This window comes from Cebus imitator, unplaced genomic scaffold (genome assembly GCF_001604975.1).
Source record: "Cebus imitator isolate Cc_AM_T3 unplaced genomic scaffold, Cebus_imitator-1.0 Scaffold356, whole genome shotgun sequence".
Taxonomy (NCBI): Eukaryota; Metazoa; Chordata; class Mammalia; order Primates; family Cebidae; genus Cebus; species Cebus imitator.
Genome location: NW_016107671.1, coordinates 1,129,337 through 1,146,383, shown reverse-complemented (window position 1 = coordinate 1,146,383; position 17,047 = coordinate 1,129,337). Strand labels below are relative to the sequence as shown.

The 17,047-nt window shown below is 48.0% G+C and overlaps 1 protein-coding gene across 3 annotated transcripts in view; it reads left to right on the top strand.

Moving 5' to 3' along the window:
- The window catches only part of SIPA1L3 (signal induced proliferation associated 1 like 3), a 293,992-nt gene that overhangs the window by 101,624 nt on the left and 175,321 nt on the right, over positions 1-17,047 (top strand). The window lies entirely within an intron of this gene.

Here is a 17,047-nt window from a genome sequence, read left to right as displayed (position 1 = left end):
GACCTCCTGATCCACTCACCTTGGCCTCTCAAAGTGCTGGGATTACAGGCAGGATCCATCGCACCTGGCCTGAGATTCTGTCATGTCTTCCATCCCCTGCCTTCTCCAGAGCTGCTTTCTCATCTAGCCAAGTCCATTCTTCTCCCAGCCTTCCCCCGCTCCGCAGGTGAGTCCAGAGTTTCAGCCAACCTTGCAGCAGCAGGTGCATCACATTGGATTTCCTGCCATTCTTGGGCACTTTAGGTCTGCATTTAGATCAGCTTTGTTTTCCTGAGGATTGAAAGCAGTGGTTGGCGTGTCCTTTGGTTCTGGGCCAGCCTCGCAGAGAGGCTGGACCTGCAGGAAGTGAATGAGAGGCCACTTGTTTGTATGAAGTTGATTCTTCCACCTTCTTTGTGCCCTGTTCCTTTTTGTTTCTGGCCTTGTTCTTGAGAATGCAGGTTCCACAGGCAGTAGACACTGCTGCTGGCCTCCTTTGCCCTTTCTGAGGGGCTTTGGGCATTTGGGGGACTCTAGTCCACACAGCCAGTGAGGGCAGCTCTGTGCGTGAGTTTAAAACACCATGACCTCCAGGCTCCCGTTGCCTCCTGCTTCGACCCTGGCCTGGGTTTCTGTCTGGTGCTGCTGGGAGGTGCTGGGCCAGGCCAGTTATCAAAACTAGCATCTCTGGGACTTTGCCTTCTTCCTACCCAAGAATAGGAGGTGTTGCAGATTATGAGAAAGTAAAATTTGACACATTTCAGCTCATACCAGGCCCCCCCAAAAAAGAAAAAGAAATGACCTTGAAGGAGAAAAATATAGGGCATTAATCAGCTCAACTCAGTCCTCTCCCAGGTTGCTGGAGGACATGTGAATCACTGCAGCGTTTTTAGAGCATGGGCTGAAAAAAAAACTTTTTTTGAATGAACCAGTACATGCATGTGATAAAACATTCAAGTGGTGCAAAAAAGGTATACAGTAGTCTGCTTACTCTTCCTGTCATCTCCCAGTCCCCTCCTGTGAGGACACCCCGTCACATGTGTTCTTCCAGAGATGCTCGATACACAAACAAGCGTATATTACACGTGCAGTTCTACACCTTCACTTGGAAACCATTCCATAATGTAACCATGTCATATTTCATACAGTCTTTGACTCAGCACTCCTGAGACTACCCTGCAGAAGAGAAAAATAGCCCAAGTACAAAAGGATATTTTTGCAGTATTGTTGGCAGTGGCGAAACAAAAAATCAACCCTGGAGATAAAACGAATGCCCATTTTTCAGGGAATGATTGAATAAAATATGGCACATCCATACTCTTGGCCTCATCAGCCTCTAAAACGAGTGGGTTAAGAGCACTGCTCACTGGCCTGGTGGCATTTTTGCGATGTATTTAAGGGAAAGCAAGATTCAGAGAAGTACCTTGATGATGTAAAACACAGCAACAAAAGTCATTGTCATTTTGTGGGGACAGTGGGTATCTATGTCATTCTCTTCCACATAACATGGCCTGCTCAGCCTGGCATTCTGCCTGGGAGGCCTTGCCAGGGTCCTTACTTGTGGTCAGAATTAACTTCACCCACTGATCATTATTAGAGGCCCACCTGGGTGTGTCCTCTACCCGGCCCACAGGTGGAGAGCCCATTGCATTTGTGCTGGTAAAGGCTCACCTGGGCCTCTGTCAGGCTAGGAGAGGCCAGCATGTTCCTGGGTGCCAGATGCCATGGTGAGAATCACTTCTCGCTGACCATAACAGGCAGTCTGACCTATTTCACAGTCACCTGGATGAACTAAGAGGAGTTTGGTGAGCTGTGAAGCGTGTAGCAACACCAAATCTGCCACTTGTGAGACCAGCACAGAGGAATTACAGAAATGCTGAAGTCAGGACATCAGATCTTGGGCTCTGTTCCAGCTGAAGGTTCTGGGACAGAAAGCACAGGCAACAACTTAACTCACATCCACCCCATGCCCAACACTCAGAGCCACCGGATGAAACACTTCTCATGCCACATTCTTTTTTGGTTTTTCTTTTTTTAAGAGGGTCTTGCTCTGTTGCCTAGGCTGGAGTGCAGTGTTACAATCATAGCTCACTACAGCCTCAACTTCCCGAGCTCAAGTGATCCTCCCTAGCAGCTGAGTCTACAGGTGAACACCACTACACCCAGCTAACTATAAAATTTTGGCGGGGCTGGGTGTGGTGGCTCACGCCTGTAATCCCAGCACTTTGGGAGGCCAAGTGGGCAGATCACCTGAGGTCGGGAGTTTAAGACCAGCCTGACCAAATAGAGAAACCCCATCTCTACTAAAAATACAAAAAAATTAGCCAGACATGGTGGTGTATGCCTGTAATCCCAGCTACTCAGGAGGCTGAGGCAGGAGAATCGCTTGAACCTGGATTGTGGAGGTTGTGGTGAGCCAAGGTCACGCCATTGCACTCCAGCCTGGGCAACGAGTGAAACTCCATCTAAAAAAAAAATAAAACGAAGAAGAAGATTTTTTGGTCAAGATATGATCTCATTATGTTGCCCAGGTTGGTCTCAAACTCCTGGCCTTAAGCGATCCTTCTGCCTCAGCCTCCCAAAGTGCTGGGATTACAAGTTTGAGCCACCATGCCCAGCTACATGCCAGGTTGACAGCAAGTATCAGATCATTTCACTCGTTGGAGTCACTAAATGACACACCTTGCATTTCCTGGCTTATTTGTATGTATTTCATTCATTCTTACCAGGACAGTGGAAATGCTGCACAAAACCAACTTAAACTGTTTTCATTTCGTATCTTGACGTGCACATTCTACCAATATTCTGCCTTTGACTTACTGATGACTAAGGAAGGAACGAAAGGAAGAGGAACTGCTAGTTGCCCTATCTTTCTGTTTCTTTCCATGACATTGTTCCACATACCTAGTTGGCTAATTCAGGGAAGTGTAGCAAATAAAAAAGAATGTGGCCAGGTCCGGTGCCTCATGCCTATAACCCCAGCACTTTGGGAGGCCGAGGCGGGCAGATTGCTTGACCCCAGGAATTTGAGGCCAGCCTGGGCAACATGGCAAAACTCTGTCTTTACAAAAAATACAAAAACTGGCTGGGCATGTTGGTATGCACCTGTGGTCCCAGCTCCTCAGGTAGCTGTGGTGGGGGTACCACTTGAGCCTGGAAGGTCAAGCCTTCAGTGAGCTGTGATCAGGTCACAGCTCTCCAGCCTGGGTGACAGAGCAAGACTCAAAAAAAAAAAAAAAAAAGGCTGGGTGCAGTAGGTCACGCCTATAATCCCAGCACTTTGGGAGACTGAGGCGGGCAGATCACCTTAGATCAGGATTTCGAGATGAGCCCGACCTACATGGAGAAACCCCTTGTCTACTGAAAATACAAAATTAGTCAAGTACCTGTAACCCCAGCTACTTGGGAGGCTGAGGCAGGAGAATTGCTTGCACCTGGGAGGTGAAGTTTGCAGTGAGCTGAGATCGTGTCATTGCCTTCCAGCCTGGGCAACAAGAGCGAAACTTCATCTCAAAAAAAGGAAAAAAAAAAAAAAGAATGTGAGAGAGTTCCATGGTCTTTGTGTTTCTTTCTGCTTTCATTGCCTGCCTTCTGCTGTGTTGGAAGCAACTCCTGGCTTTAATGGAGGGGCCTCTGGGGACTGTCAGTGTCCTGGCTTACTCCCTTCTAGATGTGATAATATGCTTACTTTGTACTTGCTTTCAGTCTTGCTGAACTTGCGTGCATCATTGGTCCGCCGGAATCCTGTGCTCACAGGGAATCAGGGATATTGTATGAGGATGCTGTGACAAGGAGTGACAGGCACACACATGTCCCGGATCTCCTCTGCTCACATGCTTGCTCCATTGGTCCTGGACTTCACTTATAAAATACAAGTTTAAAGATAAAGTGATTTCAAATTTCAAGACGGCAACAGAGCATTTGACCAAGGGAAGGGCTCACAGCTGCTGGGGTCACACACCCATAAAGCCAGCCCTATCTGGGTTTGTCGCATGAAGTAACAAAGGTACAGCTGGAGATAGGGTTCTGTTGCCACCGTAATTTTAACTTACCTGACTTGGGGTAATAGCATTTCATGCGAGGACTTAAAAACACTTCTGGGCTGGGCACGGTGGCTCACATCTGTAATCCCAGCACTTTGGGAGGCTAAGGCTGGCGGATCACCTGAGGTCAGGTGTTCGAGACCAGCCTGACCAACATGGAGAAACCCCATCTCCACTAAAAAATACAAAATTATCTTGGTGCTGTCTGCCAGAAAAGAAAAATATATATATAAAATTAGCCAGGCATGGTGATGCATGCCTGTAATCTCAGCTACTCAGGAGGTTGAGGCAGGAGAATTGCTTGAACCCAGGAGGTGGAGTTTGCAGTGAGCCGAGATTGCGTCATTGCACTCCAGCCTGGAGCAACCAGAGCGAAACTCTGTCTCAAAAAAAACAAAAAACAAGAAAAAACCCAAAAAAAAAACCAAAAAACCACTTCTAAGGCCTGCTCTATTTTTAGTGAACTGTGTATACAAATCAAAACAGTCAGCATCTTTACGTGTGCCTGTTTCTCTGCCATCCACTGGTGGGTAGTGGTCCATATTGGCAGATGACATCATCAAGTATCCATTTATTCAAACCAGCAACATACACATATATGTATACATACTGTGAATTCACGTCTTTTTTTTTCCTCAAAAAAATGGAGCAGTGACTTTATTGAATTTATTTAACAGGCATTTGCTGAGCTATTCTTGATGTGTTGTACACAATTTGAATCTGTCAGAAAATCAGTTTGGAAAAACTGATGAGACTCTTTGAAGGTTATTCTTAAATCTTCCTTTTTTCCCCACACACCCATGGCCAGTCCACCAGCAAGTCTTGTTTGTTTGTGAGCTGAAATAAATCTTCACTGGGATCCTCCTTTCCTTCCACTGTACTCATCCTGAGCCAGTACCATCTCCCCTTCGATATAGCAGCAACAGCTATCTCCCTTTTTTTTTTTTTTTTTTTTTGAGACAGAGTCTTGCTGTGTTGCCCAGGCTGGAGTGCAGTGGTGTGATTATAGCTCACTGCAGCCTTGAACTCCTGGACTCAAGGATCCTCCCACTTCAGCCTCCTGAGTAGCTGGACTACAAGCATGTGCCACCATGCCTGGCTAATTATTTTTATTTTTTGTAGAGACAGGGTCTTGTAATGTTACACAACCTGGTTTCGAATTCCTGAGCTCAAGTGATCCTCCCATCTTGACCTCCCAAAGTGCTGGGATTATAGGCATGAACCAGTGTATCTGGCCTTTCTCTGCTTCTTTAACACTGACAGTCTCTGTGAAACAGCCAGAGGGATCTTTCAAAACTGAGAATCAGAACACATCATTCCCCGCTTCCCATCACACTAAAAAGCACATGGCTGACTGTGGCCACACAGCCGCTTGAGCACCAGTTACATCTGGAGACGCACTCTCCCTTGCTGCAACCATCTAGCTACACGGGCGCCCTGTGAGTTTCTTTGAACAGACTCATGTATTTTTCTCCATCTCCTGGGATTCTCTGTTTTTTTTTTGGGGTGTGTGTGTGTGTGTGTGTGTGTGTGTTTTCTGATTATTCAGTCTGGATAGCCCTTTGAATATCTTTTTTTTTTTAAAGACGTACTCTTGCTCTGTTGCCCAGGCTGGAGTGCAGTGGTACAGTCTCTGCTCACAGCAACCTCTGACTCCCAAGTTCAAGGGATTCTTGTGCCTCTGCCTCTTGAGTAGCTGGGACCAGGGCATGTGCCACCATACCCGGCTAATTTTTGTATTTTTAGTAGAGACAGAGTTTCACCATGTTGGCCAGGCTGGTCTCGAACTCCTGACTTCAGGTGATCCACCTGCCTCAGCTGGGATTACAGGCATGAACCACCGTATCCAGCCACAAATTTACTTTCTATCTCTATGGATTTGCCCATTCTGGACATTTCATGTAAATGGAATGGTATAATCAATGGTCTTCTGTGACTGGCTTTCACTCAGCCATGTTTTCAAGGCCCATCCATGTTGTGGATGAATTCATGCTTCATTCCTTTTATGGCTAAATGTTCCATTGTATAGGGGAGGTACCACATTTTGTTAATTTTTCAGCTAACGGACATTCTGGGATATTCTTACTCTCACTTTTCACATAACTTCCTTTCTGCTTTTTCTTTAGTTCTAGTCTTAAATTCGTTGTGGTTTCCTGCATGGTACTTCTCACCACTGAACTTATATGTGTTCAAGTTCTTATTTACTTTGGTTCCTAGTGAAGACAGTACATTTCGTAAGGGCACGGACTGCGTCTGCTTTTGTTCACTGTACCTGCACCCTACCCCACCATCGTCCAGACTGAGGTAGCGCCCATTGTCGAATGAATGACTCAGCATCTCATATATTTCTGTTTACCTCTTCCTAAGGCCGAAAGATCGCCACCCACTCTGTATCTGGCAAATTCTTTATCTAGCTTTTTCTCTGGTGTCGATGAGAGCAAGGCGTCCTAAAGCATGAGGATACTTTAAATGGCTGCAGTTCCCATCACTCATCTGCTATGCAAGACTACCAGATCATTTGAAAATCCCATTTGGCTGCCAATAGCAGACACCAGAAATAACAGCGGCGTAAACTCAATGGAAGGCAGTTTCTGTCCTGAGTAAGACGTCCAGAGATCGGCAGTCCGCACCTGGTGCGGCAGCTTCACAGTCATCAAGAAAAGCAGAGCCAGGCGTGGTGGCCCAACACTTTGGGCAGATCACGAGGTCAAAAGTTCGAGACCAGCCTGACCAACATGGTGAAACCCCATCTCTACTAAAAATACAAAAATTAGCCAGGCGTGGTGGCATGTGCCTGTAATCTCAGCTACTCAGGAGGCTGAGGCAGGAGAATCGCTTGAACCCAGGAGGCAGAGGTAGCAGTGAGCCAAGATTGCACCACTGCACTCTAGCCTGGGCGGCAAAGTGAAACTCCATCTCAAAAAAAAAAAAAAAGAAAAAGAAAGAAAGGAAAGCAGAGTCCTTTGACGCAGGGTCCTTCTGCTTCACCATCCCTAGCACAAGGCCTTTGTCCTTAAGGTGGCATCATGGCCCAGTGTGACTGCTGGAGCCAAGCTAGTGAGTCTGGAGTCCAGGTGGGAATAGGATGAGGGAGAGGCACAAAAGCAGAGTCCAGCTCTGGGTTTTCGACGAGGAATTGTCCTCAAAGTCCCACGCTTTATATTTACATTGGCTGTGCTGGCTTCCAGGGAGGTTGGGAAATGTAGTCGGCTGAGCATCCTGAGAAGGAAGAGAAGAATGGCTGCTGGGTGGGCACTTAGCAACTGGAGTTGGTTCATTTCCTGCCCACAGTACCCAGCTTCTGCCCCTTGGCCTGGACCTTCAAGCCTCCTTCCTTCCATAAGTGGCCAGAATCAGAGCAGGGACTTTATCTCTGTGTGTCTGGTTGAGCAGAGGGTGCGATTTTGATACTTGCCAAGGAAGTCAGTCTAAGAAACCTGCCCTGTCACCAGAAATAAGAATAATGGTAGCTCTGGCCAGGTGCAGCAGCTCACACCTGTAATGTCAGCATTTTGTGAGGCTGAGACAGGAGGATTCCCTGAGGTCAGGAGCTTGAGACCAGCCTGGGCCACTTAGTGAAACCTTGTCTGCACAAACATTTTTTAAAAACATTACCCAGGTGTGGTAGCGCGCACATGTAGTCCCAGCTACTCAGGAGGCTGAGGTGAGAGATCACTTTGAGCCCAGGAGTTCAAGACTGCAGTGGGCTATGATTGCACAACTGCACTCCACCCTGCAACAGAGTGAGACCTGTCTCTAAATATATCTGTAAGTAAATAGAATCATGGTAGCTTCACACTTATTGCATACTTAGTGTATAATATGTCTTGTTCTAAACAATTTTTGTGGAGTAATTTTTTTACTTAATCCTCACAATACCCCTATTATTATCCCCATTTTAGAGATGAGGAAACTGAGGCACAGAGAGGTTAAGTAACCATAGACTTTTTCACTGTTAGTAATGTTTTTTTCCCCCTTCATTCTACCCTTTCAATCTATTATGAATAAGAGGATTAAAAAATAAAGCCTGACCTATTTTGGTAGATTGGCCACTGTTCTGTCTTCCATCTGATTAGCTGGGGTCTGGAGAGTGCTTTGTGGAAAAGCACCCAGCAGTCGAAACCACATTGACAAGCTGTTTTCATAGGAGTGCAGGAAGGGGTTTAACTGTTGGCACATCCAGCAAATGGCTGGTGACAGGAAGAAAAAGGATCCACAAGCTATGCAGGATTTCCGCAGCCCCTGAGCCTGGGACCAGCCGACCACAGTGCGTGTATGCCAGCGGGCTGGGCCTGGCCTTTAAAATGACAGTCACCCTGGCTGCTCTTAGTAGTTAGTGTGTTAAGGAGAGAGAAGCTCTTCTCTCTTCAGGTCCCCAAGAATTAATTCGGGCACCAGGTCATCTTTGTAGCTGCCTCTGATCAGCCATGCTTAGTGGAAATCTTTGAGTCCCACAGTTCATTTCTGAGTTGAGTCCTTTTTTTTTTTTTGAGATGGAGTCTCACTCTGTTGCCCAGGCTGGAGTGCAGTGGTGCTCTCAGCTCACTGCAACCTCTGCCTCCAAGTGATTCTCCTGTCTCAGCCTCCCGAGTAGCTGGGACTACAGACGTGTGCCATGACACTTGGCTAATTTTTGTATTTTTGGTAGAGACAGGGTTTCGCCATGTTGGCCAGGCTGCTCTTGAACTCTTGACCTCAGGTGATCCACCCGCCTCAGTCTCCCAAAGTGGTGCTGAGATTACAGGCATGAGCCACCGCACCCAGCTTTTAGTTGAATCTTTTTGAGACCCCTTCAGGTCCACGTCGGTGGTTCTCTACAGACTCTCCAGAGTGATGGCACAGCATGTGGCTACCGGAGCCCAGCCACAGCAGGTGTTTCAGTTAGGAATGCATTCAGCTGCAGCTAGCAGAATTCACAAGTGGCATTGCCCCCTTAACACATAGGCACATCAGTGGTCATTCATGTCACATAACAATGTCTGGAGAGAGAGGTTGGCAGGTTCAGTGGCTGACAGGTCAACAGCAGCACTGCTCTGACTCTTTTGCCATCATGGCCTTAAGATGGCTGTTGGACCCAGAGAACTCAGCCCTTCTTGTCTGGGCAACGTAGTTCCGGGGACATGGGAACCCTCTCAAATCCAGCTATCACATCTACATTCCAAGCTGGGAAAAAGGCAGACTGGTGGAGGGGAAAATGACTATGTAGATCAGTCTGATTTTTTTGGTGGGGGGGGGACAGAATCTCTCTCTGTCACCCAGGCTGGAATGCAGCGACACAGTCATGGCTCACCGCAGCCTCCACCTCCTGAGCTCAAGTGATCCTCCCATCTCAGCCTCCCATGTAGCTAGGACTACAGGTGCACGCCTCCACGCCTGGGTAATTTTTGCATTTATTTTATGGAGATGGGATTTTGCTGTGTTGCCCAGGCTGGCCTCTAACTCCTGGGCTCAAGCAATCCGCCTGCCCCAGCCTCCCAAAGTACTGAGATTACAGGCATGGGGCACCACACCCCACATCTGAATCTGATCCCTTTTGTGAGGAGAGGGGAAATGCTTTTCTAGAATTCCTGAGTGAAAAACCTTTGCCCTCCCCAAGGTTATGAAGATATGCTCCTGTGCTGTCTTCTAGGCATGTTTTTATTTTTCCTTTTCCATGTAGGTCTTTGACCCATCTGACATTGATGTCTGTATGTGGAAGGAGAAAGAGTTCAAGGCTAAGCTCATACTCTTAACTACTGAGTTTGGTAGGCACCATTGTGGGTGGTTCTAGAGTCAGACCCACTGGGTTCAAATCCCTCCTGGCTGACCTGTTTACTTGCTGTGTGATCTTGGGCAAGATACTTCTCTGTACCTCAGTTTTCTGGTCTGTTAAAAATGGAGATCATAGTAGAACATGCCTCACAGGTTGTTAAGAGGTTTAAACGGATTGATAAAGAACAGAAAACAGAGCCAGAATGGTGGCTTGCACCTAGTCGCAGCTACTCGGGAGGCTGAGGCAAGAGGATCGCTTGAGCTCAGGAGGTTGAGGCTGCAGTGAGCTATGATCATGCCACTGCACTCCAGCCTGGGTCAAAGTGAGACCGTCTCTTTATTTTATTTTATTTTTGGGACAGAGTTTTTTTTTGTTCTTGTTGCCTAGGCTGGAGTACAGTGGCATGATCTCGGCTTCCTGCAACCTCTGCCTTCTAGTTTCAAGCGAGTCCCTTGCCTCAGCCTCCCAAGTAGCTGGGATTACAGGTGCCCGCCACCATGCCTGGCTAATTTTTGTATTTTTAGTAGAGACGGGGTTTCACCATATTGGCCAGGCTGGTCTCGAACTTCTGACCTCGTGATCTCTCTACCTCAGCCCCCCAAAGTGCTGGGATTACAGGCATGAGCCACCATGCCCAGCCCAACCCTGTCTTTAAGAAGGAAAACCAAAGCACAACTACATGCCTGGCATATAGTAAAATTAAAACAAAAACCTTGTGCTTCAACCCAGAAAGAATTTGCACAGCTGTACCTGGGTCTGGGGGCTCAGCAGGGAGCCCTGGGCCTGTCAGTAGGTGAAGTGAAGTTTGTCACTGAGGTTACCCTCTCTTCATCCTTACAAGAAGCGGCCAAGTTGCTCTCCCAAAATGTTTGTTCCCATTTCCACCCCCACCTACAGTGACTGAGCGTTCTCCTTCTCCACAGCTTCAGCACATTTGGTGTTGTCAGCCTGGCATTTTGGCCAGTCTGCTGTGCGTGGAATGGTCGCACAGCATTGCTTTCCCCGAGCAACTTATCTGCAGAGGCCTGTGTGTGAGCCCACTCTACCATGGAGCTACTCAGGCTAGGCTGGAGGCAGGACCACCATTGGGCCCCCAGCACAGTGAAGTCCTCTTAGCTGTGTGTTCAGAGCACCACACTAGCACGCTTATCTTCTGGAGAGGGTGAGGCAGTGGGGCGGGGGGAACAGGAAACAAGGAAGAGACCCTCAAAAGTCAGTGACCCAACCTTAGTCATGTTTGCAGACCGCACCGATCAGCAAAAGAACCCGTGCTAAATCATTAGTGTGTGTGCTATTAATAGAATATAGGTCATAAGAGAAAACATGATTAATTGCAAGATGATCTCAGTGGCTGTTGAGGGCCTAGATTTTCCCAAGGCAAAGTCCTTTCTTCACGTATCAGCTTTTCTTTGTTGCGATGTAGGCTAGAGGCAGTTGAATGAACAGATACTTCCCTAAGTCATTATTTCAAAGACAGGACAGGGATGGGTATAATGGAAATCTTCTCTAAATGAAGGATGATTGAACCACTTTATTAGTAGGTGAGTAAGTCCCTGATGCCACAGTGATGCTCTGGCAGTCTAGAAAGGAGAGGGAAGCTTACAGCCAGGGCTCCAGTGGGTTTGATTCTTCCAGACCAGCCACTTAGACAGCGGCACAGAATAGAAAGGCCTGGCTGTCCCCCATCACCACTTGGTCAGGAGAGAGTACCTGTGGCCAGGCTGTCTTAGAGGCTGGGTAGGCACTGCCCAGGGTGTTTATTCTACTCCAGGACAGAAACGGAAGAGAACCTCCTGCCATCTCTGGACACAGAAAAATGCTGGTAGGCCTGGGCCCAGCAGGCTAATAATCTGCCCAGCAGATTATTGTGACAGCAACAGTCACAATCTCTGGCCCGCTAAATTGGCCACCCCTTCTTCCTCAGGAGCACCGGGTAAAGGAGAGTGGAGAGCTATAAGCGGATGATCCTTTCCGTAGGAATTGAGATGGAAATACAAGAGTGGAGTAGAAAATCTAGGCCTAGAAGTACAGGTCCAGGAACAGAAAAGCGCAGGTGCTCCAGCCAGCCTTGGGGTCAGGAGAGCCATAGCCAGCTTGGCAGAAACAGCTCACCTGGAGCCATCATGATAATGCCTGCTTCATAGGGTCATTCACATGTGAATGTTCTGAAATGGAATATGAAAGATTGGTTTCCAGTATGTTTGATTATGGTGTTATGGAACTTCCGTCAGACACTTCCTTCAAGGCTCTCATTTTATAAAGCAGGAAAAAATGGAGCTGCCAGAGGTGAGATGAGGGTGTGGGGGCCTAGAGCCTTGCTTGTGTCCTCCCTTTACCCTCTGCAGTCTCCTTGGAGGACTGTACTCAGGAGAATTCAAGGTGAAACCTCTTGGGGGTCTCAGGGAGCCGGGCACTGCCTCCCAGCTAGCCCTGGGCCTCAGAAAAGTCATTTACACATTTTGGACCCCAATTTGCTTTTCCACCAGGTGGACAGATGAGTCAGACTAGATCAAAGCATTCTTCACTTAGTTCCTACGGACAGGGGCTTCAGAAATCTTTGACAGCTTTGAGACAGGCAGTATTTTGTGCTTTTTTTCCTGGAGAGACATGACATAGTTTTGTTTTGTCAGCGTCTTAGAAGGGTCATGTTCACCCAAACATGCAGGAGTGCTGTATTGATTTCTCAGGCCCCTTCCTGTGCTGTTAGTTTGTTGTAAATGACAGAACCTCCCCAACTCCAATTGATTTAAACTGCAAAGGGAAGTTAATGGTTCAGAGACCTGAAAAATCCCAGAGCTGACCCCACCGGAGTCATTACTCAGGTATTCTCATCAGGAATCTATCCCTCTTTATTTCTGGACTCTGCCTTTCTCAGGTTTAACTTCATTCTCAGCCCCTTCCTCCTGTCCCGCCTCTGCTCACCCTCAGGTGGCAAAGAAGCCCTGGGCAGTCCCTGCCTTACCGCCCATCTGTTTCCTCCAGAAGTTGCAGCAAAATGTCCAGGGCCCACTCTGATTGGCCATGCTTGGATCACATGTCTCCCAGAGCCAATATCTATGGCTGAGGGGCGGAGACATTCAGGCAGGACGCCTCTCCCTCTTCCATTCTCTCCTAGGGGATTCTGTTCTTGCTGTAAACCTGTAGGAAGTGAAGTGCTCAGCCTGCATGTCACCTGTGTGACAAATGGGTCATGGCCATAAGTGTGCTAGGATTGTGGAGGCAAACCGAAGAGCATCGTCCGTTCCCAGGTGGTAGAAAGTGGGGCCCTGGAATAACCAGGGTGCTGGCTGGATTCCTGGCCCTGTAGCCCTCCTTCGCTGCCGTCTCCACGGGCCTTTGGCATTTTCCTCTCTGCTGCATGAAGGACTGCGGGCCAACCGGCATCCACAGCTTCCTCTAGTCGCCAGGATGTAGGTTCCTGGCTCAGAGACACTTGGCACCATGGCAAATTGCTGCTGATCGGCCTTTATAGAGCCATATGCATCACTTTAGAGAAAGAAAGGAGAAAAATTAGAGTGGAGGGAAAGCAATTTCCATTGCAATTTAAAAGGCGGCTATTAAAATTTTACAAGAGCTTTATTGCAGGGGTTTTCTGATCATCCCAGGAATTTTTTAAATGGGAAGTCTAGTGATAAAGGAAAATGTTCCGGGTGCCTCTGGTTCCCTCCTGCCCTGCCAAGCATCTTGAAAACCACCATTGTGACGGCTTCCTAGACCAGCTTAGCAATAGCAGTGGCCCAAGAGGCCATTTCTGAGTGTTTTAAAGGAGTGTTTTTCTGTATTTGCTGTTTCTATGTATAGTGACTGTTTCTAATTATATTTTGTACTTTTCCTAAATGGCCTGGTAGGGAGCTATGGGAATCATCAAGAACAGCAGTTGCCTCTGCCCTTCTGTGTTGGTTGAGAGTCATTGGTTGTGTGAACAAATAGAAATTCAGGTCAGTCTGCTGAAGTATAAAAGGAAGTGGATGGACACAGGGCCTGGGAGATTCGGCTTGGAATGGTTTCAGGCATGGCTGGATCCAGGGCCTCATGAGGTTGCCAGGACATGTTTCCTTTTACCTCCAGGCTCTGCATTCTTCTGTGCTGGGTTTATTCTCAAGTAGGCTCTGAAGCAGCCACTAGCAGCTCCGCAAGTAGATTCAACTAGCTTAGCAGCTCCAAGGGAAATAAACTATTTTTCCCCCATAGTCCCAGTATATATCATGGCGCTGGTATTGACTGGCTCTGATCATCCTGGCTTTGGTGACAGGGTCACCCCAGGCCACCTCTGAAGCCGGGAACAAAGAAGGCAGTACAGTGGCTTTATTGGCCAGGCCTAGATCATGTGACCAGTCCCACCCCTACTCACAACCTATGGGTAGGGTCAGTCCCATAGGACTGAGTGGGAAAGGTGAGGTTTGAAGGGCTGACTAAGGAAGAGAAATGGATGCAGGGTGGGCCAAAGCAGCTGACGCCTAGAACCCCTTCCCGTACTAAATTCGCGAAGCCGAATCTGCCCCACACTCCCCAGTTTTTCTTTTCCCTTGGAACTTGCTCCGCTTTTACCCTCTCTCAGGTCTAGTTGAGGGGTTCTTAATCTTGGGTTCATGGACCCTTGAAGGGTGGAAGTTGAGTGAATCACAAGGTTGACTGGGAAAAACATTACGTTTCTATTTTTGCTATCCTCTAACTGAAATTAACTTTTTTTTGGTCTTTTTGTTATTTTCCTTTTTGTGGAGAGTAGGGTCTCGCTATATTGCCCAGGCAGGTCTCGAACTCCTGGGCTCAAGATATCCTCCTGCCTCTGCCTCCCTAAGAGCTGAGATTACAGGCATGAGCCACAGTGCCTGGCCTGAAATTAACTTTTTTTTAATGCACAGGGCAATAAACCACAATTGGATTAGCAATATCTGAGACTTTGTCACTACTAGAAATCACAGATATTCCCATATCACGTTACAGTTGTTGCAAATATCACAAAGTATTTAAACACCTATTTCTAAATCACTATAGTTATTGGACTCACCACTAGATCTCATAATATAAAAGCATTAATAGGTCAGATGTGGTGGCTCATACCTGTAATCCCAACACTTTGGGAGGCCAAGGTGGGCAGATTGCTTGAGGCCAGGAGTTCGACCCCAGCCTGGCCCATGTGGTGAAACCCCATCTTTACTAAAAATACAAAAATTACCTAGGGTGGTGGTGCATGCTTGTAAACCCAGCTACTCGGAAGGCTGAGGCAGAAGAATTGCTTGAGCCTGGGAGGCGGAGGTTGCAGTGAGCCAAAATGGCTACACTGTACTCCAGCCTGGGGAACAGAGGGAGACTCTGTCTCAAAAAAAAAGATTGTTCTGAGGAGCCTACAACTAATTCACCAGGTTGCTGGTAGGAGTCCCTGGCATGAGAAAGGTTAAGAACCCCCTTGAGCTTCTCCGGGAACCCCAGGGGAATGATCATTGAAGTTGTCCTGACCTGGACCCTGGGGTATTGGCTAACTGCTTGCTAGGCTTCCTTCCTAGGAGGATTCCCGGAGGAGCTGAATGGTCTTTGAGCTTGGCCTGGGCATTTGGGTACCATGTGGACATTGTGGTATTGGGGAAGGGGGGCAGGAAGGTAGTGACAGCTTACAGTTGGCTCTGCCTTAATTGACACATCGTGACAGTGTGGTCTAGCCAGGTGGTCAGGCTCTGGGATCAGGTTGCATGGGTTCACATTCTGGCTGGATATAGTACACTTTGTTTTTTTAAAGAGATGGGGTCTTGCTGCGTTGCCCAGGCTAGACTTGAACTTCTGAGGTCAAACGATCCTCCCATCTCAGCCTCCTGAGTAGCTGGGACCACAGACATGCACCACTGTTCCTGGCTTAGTATTCTTTTGACTGACTGGGCAACCTCAGCTGGTGGGTTCCTTATGAATTCTGTGCCTCAGTTTCCTCACCTGTAACATGGGAGTAATAGTATCTTCTTGGGTGATCAGGAGAGTGGAGTGAGTCAGTGCATGTCTGCTAGGACAGAGCTGGCACATTGGGAGGGATTGTTATCAGTGAATGGCCATTGGATATAGGACAACTCTAGGCCCTCTCAGATCCCATCTCCTGACTTAGCGCCCAGCCTCTGCCAGTGCCCAGAATGTGATGATAAACAATACAGACAGTGCCTTCTGTGCCTGGAGACATTCATTCATCCATGGAATATTCACTGAAATATAAACAAGCATACTAAATATTCAAAAGCATAAATTCATAATATGAAGCTCCAAACCAAGCTCCTCTGCTCACAGTTTTCTGAGGAAATGTCCTTAGAATAGCCTTCCACCTGTCTCCCTCCACCCCTGCCACTGCTCACCCCTCACTCACCCCGTGCCAGCTCCACAGGCCTCCTGGCTGCTCCTGAGATGCTCCACACCTGCTCCCGCCTCTGGAAGGCTCTTTCCCAGGTAGTCACACGGTCTGTGGTCTCATGTATTCGCGTCTCTGCCCCCTCGTCTGGGAGGCTTTCCCCTAGCTCTCCGTAGGTTTTCATCAAGGCTCCACTCCCTGACTTTGTATTGTGTATTCGTTTATTGCCCTCCGCCCCTACTAGAATGTCTGCTTCCTGAGGACAGCCACTTTGTCTTGGAGAACACTGGTGTATTCCTGGTCCCTGGCACATGGCAAGTGTTCAGTCAATACGTCCTTTTTTTTTTTTGAGGCAGAATCTTGCTCTGTCGCCCAGGCTGGAGTGCAGTGGCGCAATCTTGGCTCACTGCAGTCTTCACCTCCTGGGTTCAAGTGATTCTCCTGCCTGAGCCTCTGAGTAGCTGGGATCACAGGTGTGTGGCACCACACCCAGCTAGTTTTATGTTTTTTTTTTTAGTAGAGACGGGATTTCACCATGTTGGCCAGGATGGTCTAGCTCTCCTGACCTTGTGATCCGCCCACCTTGGCCTCCCATAGTGCTGGGATTAAAGACATGAGCCACCACACCCAGCCATTTTTTGTATTTTTAGTAGAGACGGGGTTTTGTCATGTTGTCCAGGGTGGTCTTGAACTCCTGGCCTCAAGTGATCCACCCACCTCGGCCCCCCAAAGTGCTGGGATTACACTCGGCTGTGTTCAGTAAATACTTGTTGAAAGAGTGAATATGCTCACGCCTGTAATCCCAGCACTTTGGGAGGCCGAGGCGGGTGGATCACGAGGACAAGAGATCGAGACCATCCTGGTCAACACGGTGAAACCCCGTCTCTACTAAAACTACAAAAAATTAGCTGGGCATGGTGGCGCGTGCCTGTAATCCCAGCTACTCGGGAG